Here is a 4,511-nt window from a genome sequence, read left to right on the forward strand (position 1 = left end):
GGTTGGCCCTTGCCAGGTTCGGCCGGCCTGGTGGGGTGGCCGACTGGGCCGGCTGGGTCGAGGCCCAGTGGGGGAAGCGGGGGTTCTTTCCCTCTTCTTATTTTTATTTGCTATTTTTGCTTTCTTTCAGTTTCCTTTTATTTTAGCTTTAGTAAATTACCAAAGTGGCACCTAAATAGATTTAACAAATTTATGCCACTGCCACAATAGTTTAATACTTATGACAATTTAGTTTTGAAAATGTTTATTATTTTTAAAGCATTTAAATAATTGTATTTGCTACTGTTATATTCATTTTAGAGTATTTAAACATTTTATAAAAGTGTGGTTTCTCCACCATAATTACCTATGCATTATTTGGCTCACTCCGAACATTTTAGTTTTAATACTTGAAAACTTTTATTGTTTACTTGATTTTGAATTTGAATTTGAATCGGTTTTTGAACTAACGAGAGATTATCAATAGTAAACGAGGTGACGTGGCATCATTAGCAGAGGTTCACTGTAGCTTAGATACCCGGGCGTCACACTCCACTTCCTCATATATAACGGACTCCACAAGGCAAAACCTGGCGTTGCCCATGTACGTGAGAGTGGCATACGGCGCAGCCTGCTTCCTCTCCGGGACGGCGGGACCTTGTGGAACATCTTCTCCTTGACGATCTTCCACTCCGGCCGCATGGCGCCGCTGCGGGGGGCGACTTGGCAGGCGCAGACGTAGCCATCCTCGCGAAGGCCGACCCACACGTCCAGCGTGCTGTCGTAGTAGCCCTGGCCTTGGAAAGGCAAGGCCCGTTCCCCATGGAACCTCCACTCGGAGTGCCCGGTGTCGAAGGAGAAGGTACGGCGTTTCATATTGTGATTGTTGAGCACAGACATGAAGATGGTGTGTCCATCCGGGTGCACGGCGTAGGAGGTGATCCATTCAGCCTCCTCGAACGGCGGCGGCGAGGGCACGCACGCTTCTCCATGACCAGCCCATGGTACGAGGACTTGGAGGTGCGCGAGACATCACCTGAAAGGAGTGCTGCTGACCCCACTTGCGAAAACTCAGCGCATACAACATCTCCGCAGTGGCCATGGAGGCGTGGAAATCACCTACTAGTGGACCGGGGAGTGGAGGGCCAACGGCGAGTCCTGTTCTTTTCGTGTCATAGACAAGTGTGGGAGCCTCACCGCAATATGGGTCGGTGACGATGACGATGTTGCTGCCCAGGACCGCAAAGCGCATTGGATAAGCAGGTGCCGGCGACACCAACCGGAGAACGGGTGGCTGGCCAAGGTCCGCGTCGCCATCGGCGGCGTCAATCTTGTGGATGCTGAACCCGTCTTCCCAGTCATCGAGTACCAGATAGAGGTGCTTCCGATCGGGTTCAAGCCGTGACCTTTTGCAGGCGCAGTTCGCCTGCTTCTCCTGTCCCCGATCGGCTTCTCTGATCTGCTCCTCCCTCCGAGTAAGTTCTTGACTGCCTGCAAGCAGTAGAGGCCTAAGACTCGATTTTTATTGTGCCCGGGGCTTGAGCCAGTTGGAATCGAATTCGGAGGCAAGATTGCGCACCTGAACTTGAATAGAAGCCGGAGCCGGCCCTGAGAGCGGTGAACGGGGCGGCCGCGCCGGGCCCCCAAAAGTCAGGGGCCCCTCCCAGGTATTACTTCGACTGAAAAAAATTGAAGCCAAACTCAGCTACACCTCAGCCTCTCGTGACTCGCGTGCTGGCCTAGGAAACAACCTAAACGCTGAACGACGCGCGCGCGTGATTCAGCTAGCGCGAGCGGCCGCACGCGGACCGTTCATCTCCACGCGAGATCATGCCACATGGTCGACAGTGCTGACCACCCGAAAACAGAGCGGTGGGGTTTGCCGTTCCCAAATTTTGGGGAAACTCGCCCACTCAGCCTGGCCTGGCCTCTGCATTCCCCTCTCCCCTCCTCACATAGGGATGAAAACGGCGCGGAAACGGACGGCACTGGGTGCTATTATATTTGTTTTCATATTTTTTTGCAGAAGCATAAACGAATACAGAAACCCCGGAAACGAATACGGAAACAGGTACTACTGGAAACAAACACGGAGCGAATACAGAGCAGACACAGAAACAAAACTGTGTGTTGACTGGAACTTAAAGCCCCCTTGAATCATGAATAAATACAGACAAAAAACAAACAAATTGGTGGAATTGTTAACATGGCTACAAAATAATATGGTCGTGTTGATAACATAGGGTAGTATTGTAGTAGTACATAACAATTTTATATAGGGTCTAGCTGAGTATGTGTGTGGTAATAAAAGTTGGAACTCAAATGATACATTTTGTTCATTCTACTCATTGTGTCATTGCATGTTTTTTGGTAGTTGGGCTACAAAGCAACCATGGGCCTATAGTAGGAATGGAAATTCCATATTAACGGAAACGAAAAGTTCCGTTTCCACGTGTGTTCCACCGGAAAACACCATTCCGTTTTTGTGTCCATTTCCGCATAAAAAGTTCCATTTCCATTTCCGTTTTTGTAAATTTCCATTTCCATTTTCATATTTCCTATCCGTTTTCATTTATCCTCTGGAAAAGCGGAAACTTTCCGCACCATTTGCATCCCTATCCTCACCTTCCCACGCGAGCAGAGGGAGAGAAATCCGTAGGTCGTCGGCGACTGCGGCCAGCGAGAATCGACGAGCGCGACGAAATCAGGGCGACGGGAGCGTGTACAGGTGATGAGATCAACGACACCGACCCGCCCCCACCCACCACGGAGGCGAGCACCACCAGATTGAGGGTCGAGGCGCTCGTGCGACTGAAGAAGGTGAGGCGGCGGGGCAGGGTGGTTTCGCTGACGCGGCGGTGTCATCTACGTCGGCGAGCGGGTTAGGAAAGGGTAGATGGCGGGGGTGGTCCTTGTAGGGAGAGAGATTCATGCGAGAGTTTTTCGTGAGCCATTGTACCCCGCGCGCCCCAATTTGTTCTCCCGATTTCTGAACAACGCAGCAGGAAACAGAGAGCAGAGAGATTCCTCCAGTGGAAATGCAGGTTTCATTTGCACATGAGAGATAACGTATCCGTGTCCTTGCTTAAGTTGGGGGCCAATTTCATTTTTCTGTCAGTTATATATATATCAATGATTACTCAATTTGTCAACCAGGAGTAGGCAAGTTTAGCTACATTTTTTGCCCAGAGAGGCAAGTTCACAGTACTGGGGGTACATTTTTGGTTGTATAGGCAACTAAATCAGACAACCAACACATATGTAGGCAAAATTTCACATGGGATAGTTATTTCAAAGGATTTTTTTGTAGGCAATCCTCTCTACGCGTCTCTTTTCTTTGTGTGCTTATGTAGGCAAAACAATTGTCGTGGATTTTGATTTTGTAGGCATTTTATCAGGACCCCGACTCAATGCCACACCGATCTAGCATGTAACACCTCATATCACCTTGCGGCCTCACGCACGGTATTTCCACGGGTGTCGCCTTACCAGGCCCAGGTCCGTTTGCGCCTTTTGGCTCACGTATATGATAGTGTCGCTAGCATCCATATGACAAAGAACCCAGGCTGACATGGCCAGTCGTGAATCCAAAGTGGCAATAACTTACAGGGACATGCATACATGACCCAGCAACGAACGTGTCGGTCATCAGCGAGTGAATCCGGGCTGTAGCAACTGGGCTAGCAGGACTCCGATAGACCGGGCTGTAGCAGGCTAACAGGACTCCGATAGATACCGCGCGACATTTCCCTGAAGGGACAGACACAGGAACGAAGAAGGACACATGCCGGCCAGCCTAAGTGTTCCAGAGCAGTAGCAAGCTACCAGGGCTCAGTGGAAGCACTAGGAGACATTTCCCGGTAAGAGAGGCTACCAAGGATAAACAACTAGATAGTCAGATCCCACACATACCAAGCATTTCAAAAACATGCAAAAAATATGCTTGATATGTGCAAATACAACATGGCATCACAACATGACTCTACAACTCAAGTATTTATTCAATAGGCTCCGAGGAGCGAGATATTACAAACATGGGTCTCATGAGCCAATATTCGGAGCACACAAGTCAAAGCACAAGCGGAAGCCTAAGATATCTGAGTACAGACATCTAGAAATGAAAAAGGCTAAGAAGCCTGACAATCTACCAGATCCTGTCGAGGGCAAAAGATCATAGCTGAGGTAACAAGCTAAATGTCGAAGTCCACGCGGAACTACTAGTGAGACTGAAGACTCTCTGCAAAAACATAAATTAAGCAAACATGAGTACAAATATACCCAGCAAGACTTACATCAGAACTAACTACATATGCATCAGTATCAACAAAGGGATGGTGGGGTTTAACTGCAGCAAGCCAACTTTGACTTGCTGGCTATCCTGAACTACAACTGCAAGTAACTCTTTTGAGGTGGCGCACACGAGTCCACATATCACCATTTCAATACACCACTATGGATCCGCTCCCGTCTCACTACGAGAACGCCATCCATAGCACTTACACTTATCTTGCGTATTTTAGAGTATCCACTTT

At 48.9% G+C, this 4,511-nt stretch overlaps 1 pseudogene; it reads right to left on the minus strand.

The window, feature by feature from the left end:
• Nucleotides 1–2,844, minus strand: part of LOC119279815 — a 14,658-nt pseudogene extending 11,814 nt beyond the window's left edge.
• Between the last annotated feature and the right edge of the window lie 1,667 nt (nucleotides 2,845–4,511).

Source organism: Triticum dicoccoides, chromosome 3B, assembly GCF_002162155.2.
Source record: "Triticum dicoccoides isolate Atlit2015 ecotype Zavitan chromosome 3B, WEW_v2.0, whole genome shotgun sequence".
NCBI lineage: Eukaryota > Viridiplantae > Streptophyta > Magnoliopsida > Poales > Poaceae > Triticum > Triticum dicoccoides.